This window comes from Pseudophryne corroboree, chromosome 3 (genome assembly GCF_028390025.1).
Source record: "Pseudophryne corroboree isolate aPseCor3 chromosome 3, aPseCor3.hap2, whole genome shotgun sequence".
Lineage (NCBI taxonomy): Eukaryota > Metazoa > Chordata > Amphibia > Anura > Myobatrachidae > Pseudophryne > Pseudophryne corroboree.
The window spans coordinates 572,816,741-572,829,736 of record NC_086446.1 but is presented as its reverse complement, the minus strand read 5'-3'; the positions used below and the strand labels follow the sequence as shown (position 1 = coordinate 572,829,736).

At 47.7% G+C, this 12,996-nt stretch overlaps 1 protein-coding gene and 1 long non-coding RNA gene across 2 annotated transcripts in view; one reads left to right on the top strand and one right to left on the bottom strand.

The window, feature by feature from the left end:
* The window catches only part of LOC135056335 (uncharacterized), a 107,398-nt gene extending 94,835 nt beyond the window's left edge, over positions 1 to 12,563 (top strand). The window contains exons 2-3 of the long non-coding RNA XR_010243950.1: positions 12,285 to 12,353; positions 12,429 to 12,563. This is a non-coding gene — a long non-coding RNA (uncharacterized LOC135056335). The remainder of the gene's footprint in view (positions 1 to 12,284; positions 12,354 to 12,428) is intronic.
* The window catches only part of SEC24C (SEC24 homolog C, COPII coat complex component), a 275,660-nt gene that overhangs the window by 210,203 nt on the left and 52,461 nt on the right, over positions 1 to 12,996 (bottom strand). The window lies entirely within an intron of this gene.

Here is a 12,996-nt window from a genome sequence, read left to right as displayed (position 1 = left end):
GGGCGATAGGGGGAAAGCATTATTACAACTTGAATCCAGGTGGATTTTCCGTCTGGATTGCGTGGCCCCCAAGGGCCTTAATGAGTCTCTGAACCTAAGTCATTTCCTGTAATAAACACCGAACTGGCTGGGCTGTAGAGAGGTGTGTCAGTATTACGCTCACTTCCAGTTAGATGAATTCCAGTTGATAGGTATTGATTTCCCATAATGCCAATTCCAGTATATTCTTAAAGATACATATGTCTAAAGGGTCCTGACTAGGGAGGTATAGTTGCATTATGTTTTGGTTTCAGCCATTAGATGGCAGAATTCCAACAGTTAACAACAGAGTGTTAGGCGCCGAGGGTCCGCCCGTCAGTGCGGCCCGGCGCCTAGCAACTAGGGACGCCGCAGGCAGACAGCCGCCGGCTCCCTAGCAACGCTAGACGCCGGGCGCACGGAGCCGCTCAGACCCTAGCAACGGGGACGCCACGGTCAGACCGCGTTCCCCGTTGCTGGGTCTTAATTAATCAGTGCTTGTGTATTCTGGCCGTGCAGCATGCAGCTGCACGGCATCGTTATGTGATTACCCTGTCTGGATCATGATTGGAGGGCTCCCAAATTTAAGCACTCTCAGGACTTCTCACAGACGCCGGTGATAGCTTCCTGTTTGCTGTGTCAGTTACAGAGAGTTTCCAGTCCTGCTCAACCCGGTTGTTCCTGTCCTCAGTGATCCAGTACTCGGAATTTGTCATCTATTCCTGGAGTCCGACCGAGCACCTTTAACATCCTGTGGTGTTCGTGAGTCGCGGCGTAGCCGTGTGTTGCGGCTTGACCGCTTACTATTTATTATTTAGTTTATTGTGTTCTGGAGCTTTTGCGGAGGATTCCGCTCCCACAAATCCACTCTGGTATCCAGCGGTGCTGGATAGGAGTAACGGATCAGTGGATCTTTGGTTGTCCTTTTCCCTGGCGGTTTGTCCGCACATACTTTTGGTTTAAGTTAGATAGCTTGTAACCCCTGGCCTGGTTGCTTAGTCAGAGGGCCCCTTGTTATCACCCTGTCTCGGATTTCCCTTTGTCTCCCATTAAGAACTGAGGGGGCATCGGGGTTGGGCAGACATAATCCGCCCTTCGAACGCGGCTGCCATGGGCTCAAGCAACCATAGTCTCGCAGGGGATTTCTGATAACACGGGCGAGACAACGGAGTTAGGGCGCCAGGGGTTACTAGGCTTTCCTGCTCCCGTACCAGCATATCCTTCCAGTACTCAGACCTCTGCCATAAAGATCTCCTCTGGTCTGGAGTACGGGAATCATAACATTATCACCGGCCCAACTAAAATTTAAAAATTTAACAGGAGTTAATTTTTTTTCCCTTATTCTGTTGGGAGATTTGTCAGCCTCATGAATCCCTCCGGTGTTGGGCCAAATCCTGGCCAGCTTTTAGTTAGCCAGATTCAAGAGCTTACTCAGATGGTTCAAGATCTGTCCCTTCGGGTGAGGTCACAGGAAGATCTGTTACGGACTTCCCCGAGGGTCATTCCTGAACCAAAAATGCATCTGCCTGACCGTTTTTCTGGGGATAGAAAGCAGTTTTTTAATTTTAAAGAGTCTTGTAAACTGTATTTTCGTTTAAGACCAGTCTCCTCAGGTACGGAATCTCAGCGGGTAGGAATTATTATTTCTTTGCTACAGGGGGATCCTCAGACCTGGGCTTTTGGCTTAAAGACAGACGATCCGGCTTTATTGTCTGTAGACGCCTTTCTGGGGTCTTTAGGGCTATTGTATGACGACCCTGATAGAGAGGCATCCGCCGAGAGTCAGTTGCGTGCTCTCAGACAGGGTAGGAATCCCGCAGAGATTTATTGTACGGAGTTTCGCCGTTGGTCGAACGACTGTGGATGGAATGATCCAGCCCTGCGCAGTCAGTTTCGCCTCGGCTTATCCGAGTCTATAAAAGACAGTCTCCTTCAGTATCCCGCTCCTGAGACTCTCGATAAACTCATGGAGCTCTCTATTAAGATTGATCGTCGTCTCAGAGAGCGGAGGGCTGAAAAAGGAGCATCTGTCGGGTCTTCTCCTTGTGTTTTTTCCATTCCTGTGGACATAGAGGAGCCCATGCAGATAGGCCTCTCCAAACTGTCTCCTGAAGAAAGAACCAGAAGGCAAAATTCTGGTCTTTGTTTATACTGTGGGGGTAAGGGACATTTTGCCCGTAGTTGTCCGAACAAGTCGGGAAACGCCTCGACCAAGTGAGTTGTGAGGGGGTTCACTTTGGTCTGCAGCTTATCTCCTCAAATAATTCACTGTTGGTTCCAGCTAAAGTTTCCTTTGGCAGCCTCTGTTCCTCGATCTCGGCTTTTGTGGACAGTGGAGCTGCAGGGAACTTTATGGATTTAACATGGGCTAAGGCCTTAGGTATTCCTCAGTTAGCCTTGGGTAGGTGTATCACCATGCATGGTTTAGATGGGAGTCCCTTGTCCAATGGGGTTATTTCTCTCTGTACACCTCCTGTTCTACTTTCGGTAGGAGCTCTGCATTCTGAAAAGATTGAGTTTTTCCTTACCCATTGCCCAGCAGTTCCTGTGGTTCTGGGTCACCCTTGGCTGGCCTTTCATAATCCCATCATTGATTGGCAGTCGGGGGAGATCTTACAATGGGGTACCATCTGTAATAAGGAATGTATTACGCTTCCCATCAGAATAGCTGCTGTCATTCCCGCACCCATTCCTGTGGAATACCAGGATTTTGTTGATGTATTTTCCAAGGGCAATGCGGACATTCTGCCTCCCCATAGGCCTTATGATTGTGCTATCGAGTTAATTCCTGGTGCCACTTTGCCTAAGGGAAGGTTATATGCATTGTCCGGACCTGAAACTGTGGCCATGAATGAGTATGTTAAAGAAAGCCTAGGGAAAGGATTTATCAGGCCATCTAAATCCCCTTTAAGTGCAGGCTTCTTCTTCGTGGAGAAGAAGGATGGATCACTCAGACCTTGCATTGACTTTAGAGCCTTGAATAAAATCTCAGTAAAGAATACTTACCCTTTGCCGCTGATTTCTGTCCTCTTTGATCAGCTACGTTCGGCTGTGATTTTTTCTAAGATTGACCTGAGAGGAGCATATAACCTCATCAGAATCAAGTCAGGGGATGAGTGGAAAACGGCATTCAGTACTCAATCAGGCCACTATGAGTATCTGGTTATGCCATTCGGCCTGTCCAACGCTCCGGCAGTTTTCCAGGATCTCATTAACGATGTGCTCCGTGAATTTCTTGGAAGATTCGTTGTAGTCTACTTAGACGATATTTTGATATATTCTGACTCTATTGAACAACATGTTACCCAGGTGCGTCAGGTTCTAAAAAATTACGTGAAAATCACCTATATGCCAAGCTGGAGAAGTGTGAATTTCATGTCACGGAGGTATCCTTTTTAGGGTACATTATTTCCCCTCGGGGATTCTGTATGGAACCAAAGAAGCTCCAAGCCATCCTTAGTTGGGCGCAACCCACCAATTTAAAAGCAATTCAGCGCTTTTTAGGGTTTGCGAATTACTATAGAAGATTTATTCACTCTTTCTCTGACCTAGTTGCTCCCATTGTGGCACTGACTAAAAAGGGAGCAGATCCTACCAACTGGTCACGTGAAGCGGAGTTATCTTTTCAGGCCTTGAAACAAGCCTTTGTCTCAGCCCCGGTCCTCAGACATCCAAACCCAGAATTGCCTTTCATTGTTGAGGTTGATGCCTCGGAGGTTGGAGTAGGGGCTATCCTATCTCAGAAGGATCCGGATTCCCTGGAATTACATCTTTGTGCCTTCATGTCCAGGAAATTCTCATCTGCTGAATCCAACTACGATGTTGGTAACCGGGAATTACTGGCTATTAAATGGGCTTTTGAGGAGTGGAGGCATTGGCTTGAAGGAGCCACTCATACCATTTCAGTTTTGACTGATCACAAAAATCTTCAATACATTGAATCAGCTAAACGGCTGAATGCCCGGCAAGCTCGTTGGGCTTTATTTTTTACTCGTTTCAAGTTCATTATCACCTTCAGGCCAGGTTCCAAGAATACCAAGGCAGATGCCCTGTCACGCAGTTTTCTTCCAGTTCAAGACAACAGTCCTGTTACTCCCATACTTCCGTCTTCAGTCATTCGGGCAGGTCTCACACAAGATTTATTTACCCAGTTAAAGCAGCTTCAACATCAAGCTCCTGGAAATACTCCTGCTGGTCGTCTTTTTGTCCCCGAGTTTTTGAGAGCAACGGTTTTGACGGAGTTTCATGATAGCAAGGTTGCCGGGCATCCGGGGATCGCTAAAACTTTTGAATTAGTTTCCCGCTCGGTATGGTGGCCTGGTCTTTCCAAAGACATTAAGGAGTTTGTTTTTTCTTGTCAGGTCTGTGCACAGCATAAGGTTCCCCGTTCCTTGCCTATCGGTCAACTTATGCCCTTGAATGTTCCTCTTAGGCCATGGTCTCATATTTCCATGGATTTTGTGGTGGACCTCCCTCTGTCAGCCGGATGCCGAGTCATATGGGTGGTAGTGGACCGTTTTAGCAAAATGGCCCATTTCATTGCTCTTCCCCGATTGCCATCTGCCCAGGGATTGGCAGTCTTGTTCCTCCGCCATGTTTTCAGACTCCATGGGTTACCCACTGATATTGTTTCTGATCGGGGTCCACAATTCATTGCACAATTTTGGAAGTCTTTTTGTGCCTCATTAAAGATGAAATTATCTTTAACGTCTGGCTACCATCCCCAATCCAACGGGCAGACTGAGCGAGTTAATCAATCATTAAAACAATATTTGCGTTTGTACTCGGCCAAACTCCAAAATGACTGGTCTGAGTTTCTTCCGTTTGCAGAGTTTGCTTACAACAATGCCTGTCATTCCTCCACCAATGTATCTCCATTTTTTACAGTTTTTGGTTTTCACCCCAGAGCTAATTCCTTTTTTCAACATTCTTCTGTCTCCTCACTGACCTTGACCTCTCATCTCAAACTCATTTGGAGAAAAGTGCACCTGGCTCTCAGAAAAGCGGCATTTCGGGAGAAAAAAATTTCTGACAGGCTCCGGCGGCCGTGCACTTTTAAAGTTGGAGATAGGGTATGGTTGTCGACTCGCAACATTAAACTTCGACAAACCTCAGCCAGATTGGGTCCTAAATTTATTGGACCATTTCATATTATCAAAAAAGTCAATCCAGTGGCTTTCCGGTTACGTTTACCAAAAACTTTACGGATCGGAAATACCTTCCATTGCTCCTTGTTAAAACCATATGTTTCGTCCAGTAGATTTCCTCGCAAGATCTCTCAGGGGAAATCACCAATAGATGTACAGGGTCAGCAGGAGTTCTTAGTGGAGAAGGTTCTCGATTCCAAGTTGTCCCGGGGTCGGCTTTATTTTTTGGTACATTGGAGAGGTTATGGTCCAGAAGAAAGGTCTTGGGTCCTGGATGAGGATCTCCATGCCCCGAGGCTCAAAAGGGCATTTTTTCGAGAATTTCCTCAGAAACCTGGCCTTAGGGGTTCCTTGACCCCTCCTCAAGGGGGGGGTACTGTTAGGCGCCGAGGGTCCGCCCGTCAGTGCGGCCCGGCGCCTAGCAACTAGGGACGCCGCAGGCAGACAGCCGCCGGCTCCCTAGCAACGCTAGACGCCGGGCGCACGGAGCCGCTCAGACCCTAGCAACGGGGACGCCACGGTCAGACCGCGTTCCCCGTTGCTGGGTCTTAATTAATCAGTGCTTGTGTATTCTGGCCGTGCAGCATGCAGCTGCACGGCATCATTATGTGATTACCCTGTCTGGATCATGATTGGAGGGCTCCCAAATTTAAGCACTCTCAGGACTTCTCACAGACGCCGGTGATAGCTTCCTGTTTGCTGTGTCAGTTACAGAGAGTTTCCAGTCCTGCTCAACCCGGTTGTTCCTGTCCTCAGTGATCCAGTACTCTGAATTTGTCATCTATTCCTGGAGTCCGACCGAGCACCTTTAACATCCTGTGGTGTTCGTGAGTCGCGGCGTAGCCGTGTGTTGCGGCTTGACCGCTTACTATTTATTATTTAGTTTATTGTGTTCTGGAGCTTTTGCGGAGGATTCCGCTCCCACAAATCCACTCTGGTATCCAGCGGTGCTGGATAGGAGTAACGGATCAGTGGATCTTTGGTTGTCCTTTTCCCTGGCGGTTTGTCCGCACATACTTTTGGTTTAAGTTAGATAGCTTGTAACCCCTGGCCTGGTTGCTTAGTCAGAGGGCCCCTTGTTATCACCCTGTCTCGGATTTCCCTTTGTCTCCCATTAAGACCTGAGGGGGCATCGGGGTTGGGCAGACATAATCCGCCCTTCGAACGCGGCTGCCATGGGCTCAAGCAACCATAGTCTCGCAGGGGATTTCTGATAACACGGGCGAGACAACGGAGTTAGGGCGCCAGGGGTTACTAGGCTTTCCTGCTCCCGTACCAGCATATCCTTCCAGTACTCAGACCTCTGCCATAAAGATCTCCTCTGGTCTGGAGTACGGGAATCATAACACAGAGGGGCTGGCAGCTCCACCTTTTTTCTTATAAATAGATGTCAGTTTATGTCTAGGTTTTAGAATATGTTAGGTTTCCCAGGCTGGGATTCAAAGTGCAATTAAATTGCTTGGATTAAATATTACATAAATATCATATCAGTAGATATGTTATAAGCTTTTTAATAGAGGATGTACACGATTATACACATTGTTTTCAAGTGAGGTTGTTTTGTCAATAGTATGTCTTATTTTGCACGCCTATGTAGGGCTGATTAGCCTCACTCTTAACTATGTTGGTTGTTGTTTTTGCACTGTGAGGACTTTCATATTGTCTGTTCGTCCGTACACAGCTTGTTGCCATGGTTCCCGGCGCCGGACAAGTGACGCGTCTTCCGGTGCGACCAATGCAGCCGCGTCCGGAAGTACCCGCTGGGAGAAGGCGGCCGTGGAGACCGGGAGCACGCTGAGGCGGACGGGGAGGGGTAAGTCCTCTGTAGGTATTTAAGTTGTTTCACTGGTTATTCACACTTTGTCTGAAGAAGGGGTAGCTTCCCTGAAACGTCACAATAAAGTATGCCCCAAGGGGCTTTTTTGCACGCTCAACCTTTTGTCATCAGTCTCTGAGTGCCGCCTACTCCATTGGATTTCTGCATACCAGGGGTCATTGCCCCAGAGGAGGGCACCAGAGCAAGGAGCACAGTCTGGAGTGCTGGAAGATATGGTGGTTTATATATATATGTGTGTGTGTGTGTGTGTGTGTGTGTGTGTGTGTGTATATATATATTTATATATGTAGAGTAGACACACTTTTTTATCATTTAAAAAAAAATTGTTTGGGGGGGGGCGGTAGGAAGGAGTGCGGTTGCTGGCAGAGCTGAATGTTCGGAGTCTAATCAGACTCTGCAAAGGGCCATGTGATGAGGAGTTGCTGCTGCTAAGCATGCGCAGCAACCCTCCGTCGGGACCAGGACCAGCGTGGCCATATTTGTACTTGGTAGGCCGGAGGAACAGGAAGCCTCTCTCCTCCCCCGGACTCCGACAGCAATGGGGCTCGTTTATTACTGACAGCAGCGCCGCATCCAGCGCTGATGACCAGTCGGCGGGACTCTGGCTGCGGCGCCTTTATCGGAGCAGGCGCCTGGAGCTCAAGCTCCACTGGCGCTGCCCGCACTTCGCCCCTGGGTGCTTGCGGAATTTTTGCACCATCCCGTCAATGAACGGCGATCCCCGTTGCTGTGGTCTGTTGCGCCTGCGCATTGTGGTGCATACGCATGCGCAGTGCAGACCTGATCGCAGCCTGTGAGAAAACGCACAGCAGCGAACAGGTCTGAATCGGCCCCTAAGATTTGACTTCCTTCAGGTTGGTATAACCAGTGGTGTATGTAGCAAGGAGCCCTGGTACCCAGAGAAAACATCTCCTCAGCATTATCAGCAGGACTATGGGCATGGTGTCACGCTCGGCGTAAGTTGGAGTTCCAACAACCGAGTTTTGGCTGAAGGGACGGCTGCCTGTGAGGTGGATAAACGAGGTGGCTGAATGTAATTCCTCCACATGGGGTGGAGGCCCAATTAAGTGGTACCGTTGGCAGGAGGGCGTAAGGAACTAGGAGGACTCTGTAAGAAGATAACTGTAGTTTTAATGAATAACAGGTTATACACAAATACTTGAGGAATTGAAAGAAACTGAATTAAAGAACTGGAGTCTATGGTTATACGACTTGAAGAATGAAGCTGAAACACTCCGGTAATGAAGAACTGAAGGACTGTGGTTTATGATAGAAAGACAAAGCTGAAGAACTTTGACTTTGAAAAAGTGGATGCTGTAGTTAGTGACTGAAAAACGAGGCTGAAGAACTCTGACTTTGAAGAAGTGGATACTGTGGCTGGTGATTGAAAAGACGAGGCTGAAGAACTCTGACTTTGAAGAAGTGGATACTGTGGCTGGTGATAGAAAGACGAGGCTGAAGAGCTTTGACTTTGAAGAAGTGGATACTGTGGATGGTGATAGAAAGATGAGGCTGAAGAGCTTTGACTTTGAAGAAGTGGATACTGTGGCTTGAGGTGGGGAGACATCTACCACCGTCAGCACCCGAAGCACCTCTACGACCTGGGGACCCGTGAGTGCTTCCACGAGTGGCAACGGGCTTAGACAACAGGACTGCAGCAGCGTTAGAGTACCGACGCATGATTACAAGCAGGACACGAGAATCAACTTGAAGCATTGGCACTCTCCCTCTGGGCCAGCCCCCTTTTGTAAGGGGAAATCACACAGGCTTGGCTGGACACCGAGTGGGAACTTCATTGGCAATTCTCTGGTCTCCAACATGGCTGCCCCTAGCACAGGAGACATACTCAGCTGTAGTACACAGCTTTAGCCCACCTCCGGCCTCTGACATACTGAGGCTGTGTCACACTGGAGGACCCTGCTGCAGCGACTCCCGCAGCAGCACCCAGCTCTCCGGACCTTCCGGCCCCAGGCCCTAGGAAGCCGCACACCCGTCCAGGAGGACCTGCCGCCAGCAGTTCCCTGTCGCCGCAGCCACGCCAACCACCAGCACGGCAACCCCCAGGAGCCCCCACCGGAGGTAAGGCTCCGGATGCTGACACATGGGGGTATATTTACTAAAATTCGTATTTTTCAGAATGAGCTTAAAGTTTAATCACAAATGACATCGAATGTGTGATTTTGCAACTTTTGAATTTATTACGCCTCATTTACTATGCTGTCGTGTTTTGATTATTACCATTTTTCGATGTCGATGTCATTCGTGTTTTTCCAAGGTAGAATGCGGCCGATTTTGTGGATTTGCGGCCGTGTTCTCAGGTTTTTATCCGACTGCGTCATTTTTCGGTTACGGCAGTGTTTATCCGTTCCCAGACGCGTTTTTTTTCTAAGTTTCGTTTTTGTCACTCGTCCGTGATTGGTTTGATTTGTGATGTAGGAGTGTCTGTGCTCATTACTATAAAACCGCCCCAAACCGTCCGCACCTCGTGGGTTTAGCTAGTGGAGAGGTGAGAGGAAGGTGTGTTTGGAGTTGGTGAGTTGTTAGGAGTTTTTGGCGGTTTTGAGGAGGTTCTTTGCGATTGTTGAGTGTTGTACTGTGTGTGTAAGTAGTCTTGTCATACTTGTTGTGTAGTTATTTAAAAGTCTGTCTAGTTTTTTGTCTTTGTTTTTTTTTACGTCTATTGTCATTGTTTGTGAGTGAGTGTGTGTGTTTGTGTGTAGTGGTAGTGGAGGAGTGTGTTTACTGTTTTTTTTTCTCTGTGTTATTTGTTGTTTGTCCTGAATATGTCCCAGTCAGAGGTGAGTGTGGTGGAGGAGGTGAGTGAGAGGGAGGAGGTGAGTGAGGTGGAGGAGGTGAGTGTTGCGGAGGAGGTGAGTGAGAGGGAGGAGGTTGCTGCTGCGTCCTCGACTGATAGTGACAGTGATGGTGCTGTGGCTCCGCAGCCACGCACCACTACAAAGACGGACCGCAATGTCAAATTCAGCTACGCAAAGAATATGGCATTGGTGCGGGAGCTGATGAGGCATCATCGACAGCTGTTTGGCCATGATGCTGCAAAGGTTTCTTCACGCAGGAAGAGTGTTCTGTGGGGGAAGGTTGTTGCGGCAGTTAATAGTGAGGGTGTGGTGAGGAGGACCGAGGACACGTGTCGTAAGCGATTCTACGACATCAAGCGCCGTGTCAAGGCTAAGATGTCTAAGGAGGCTAAATCAGCCCGCCAAACAGGCATCATATCGGGATTGGAAGGAGCCTGTGCGTACTCTTATTCCGCCAGAAGTGGTTGGTGCGACTCTGGTCCGGGATTCGGATCGCCCAAGGCAGGATGGTGAGTTTAAAATTTTTGTTTATTTATTATTACATCTGTGCTTTGTCCTTAGTTGTCTGAAATGTCTTCTAGCTAATTGTGATTGTAAGTTGGTTCATTCTTCTAATGTGTTGGTGATGTAGTTTTAATCACAAATAGTTATGTTTTTATCCTTTGTATTGTCAATTTAGCAGGTGGCCTTGGGCTTTTTCTGTTTTTTTAATACAAAAGTAAATTGTTGTTGGTGTCTTTAAATGAAGTGTGAGTCATGTGTTTAGCTAAATTTTTTGTTTTAAATGTTTTAAATGGACTTATGGTTATTGTGTGTTGTTCTGGGTTGTCCTTTGTGTGGTTGATGTGATTTTTCATGCATATTTGAATTTGATGCTTACAATTTTGCACATATATTTGGGGGTAGTGGTTGGTTGTTAGCAGCAAAAAAATGTGAAATACAGAGCAATATTCTGGTTGTGTTAAGCTACCACGGTTTTAAGTAGTATAATGGTGGTCATTCCGAGTTGTTCGCTCGGTAATTTTCTTCGCATCGCAGCGATTTTCCGCTAATTGCGCATGCGCAATGTTCGCACTGCGACTGCGCCATGTAAATTTGCTATGAAGTTTGATATTTTACTCACGGCATTACGAGGTTTTTTCTTCGTTCTGGTGATCGTAATGTGATTGACAGGAAGTGGGTGTTTCTGGGCGGAAACTGGCCGTTTTATGGGAGTGTGTGAAAAAACGCTACCGTTTCTGGGAAAAACGCGGGAGTGGCTGGAGAAACGGAGGAGTGTCTGGGCGAACGCTGGGTGTGTTTGTGACGTCAAACCAGGAACTAAACTGACTGAACTGATCGCAGTGGCAGAGTAAGTCTCGAGCTACTCAGAAACTGCAAATAAATTTCTGTTCACAATTTTGAGAATCTTTCGTTCGCAATTTTGCTAAGCTAAGATTCACTCCCAGTAGGCGGCGGCTTAGCGTGTGCAATGCTGCTAAAAGCAGCTTGCGAGCGAACAACTCGGAATGAGGGCCAATATTGTTAATTCTGCACCTTTGTGTATGGATTGGTTGGTGTAATTGTTTCATAATTTAACTATACACACATAGGTGTGCACAGGGGGGGTTCCTGGTGCGCACAGGCACCCCCTAATGTCCGGCACCCCTATCTCACATGCCTGATGCAGCGATCGCCGAGCAGGCTGATTACTGTCCCCTCTGCGCTGCACCCTGTCAGGACTGTATTACTGACCGGATGCCTGGGTTAATCAAGGGTGCTACTGCCACCGGCTTTCAAACTCTTGGCTCCACTTCCATGTACAAAAACAGCGTGATGTGATGTGATTACGTCATGCTGCTTGCACTCCCACCCGCCACACCCGCCACATGCCCACCTCTCTCATTCTATGCTTTGCCAACGCCAGCCACTGATGAGGATCAGCATGCAGCCAGCGTTCCTCTTAGGAAGACAAATTCAATACTGGCAGGCGGTCGGCAGCAGCATTGACACATCACTCGTTTTTCCAGCAGCAGCAGTACTAGTCTGCGACTGTCAGTGTCAGTGAGTTACTGCAGCTTGCTGGGGAAAGAGAGGGGGAGCCAGACCAGGCTGAGGAGGAGCAGTGTAATTGCAGTGAGTGCAATCAGGGGTGTTTGTTTGGTGCACACCACAATATCTGACAATGTATCTGCTTTATTAGGATTGGTACAAGGGTGGTATTTTATATTGCGTTGACCGTCAATAGATGGTGCTAGACACGCCCAAAAGGTGGTGCTAGACACACCCCTACGACGGTGCACCCCCTAATAAAATGTGCTGCGCACGCCTATGTATACACACCCAATGAAGTCAGGCAGAAAAGCATAAGCATAGTTTGGTTCACTTCTCATCAGGTTCCTCATATGTTTACATCACAATAAGGATTTTGCATAAACATATAAACATAATAGAATGTTCATAAGGACAATCTTCATATTTCTACAGTACGAAAGAGACGCAGCACAGCCAGGCCACAACCCACACTGCCAAGAGATGCAGATGCTGGCGATGCAGGTAAGAATTTAGTGTATACACATATTCTGCAAACACATAGAAAAGCAGAATGTTAATGTTTATCTTATCACATAGGTCCTTCTTCATCAAACACCCCTCCACTAAGACGACCATCACAGGGCTCGGATAGTCTCCATAAGATGCCTACCAAGAGACGCCAGCTTGAGGCTGAATATCCACCCGCATCCTCACCACCACAACGGCGCATCTCTACAGTGTCATCCCTGCCACCACAAGCCATTTTGGCCAGTCCACAAAGCGAGGATCCACAATCCCCTCAGCTGTCTGGTGAGTAAACATAACAGTTAATTGTAAGTAAGTTAAAAAACGTTGGGGTAGATGTATTAACCTGGAGAAGGCATAAGGAAGTGATAAACCAGTGATATGTGCAAGGTGATAAAGGCAGCAGCCAAACAGATCCTAACTGTTAATTTACATATTGGAGCTGTTTGGCTTGTGCCTTTATCACCTTGCACATATCACTGGTGTATCACTTCCTTATGCCTTCTCCAGGTTAATACATCTGCCCCTCTGTTTGTGCACAGCCAAAAAAATGTGTTACAAATAAACAGTCATCCTTGTAATAATCACCAACAGCAAGCACATGGGGGTAACGTTAGTCATTTGTTTTAATTTTCAGATG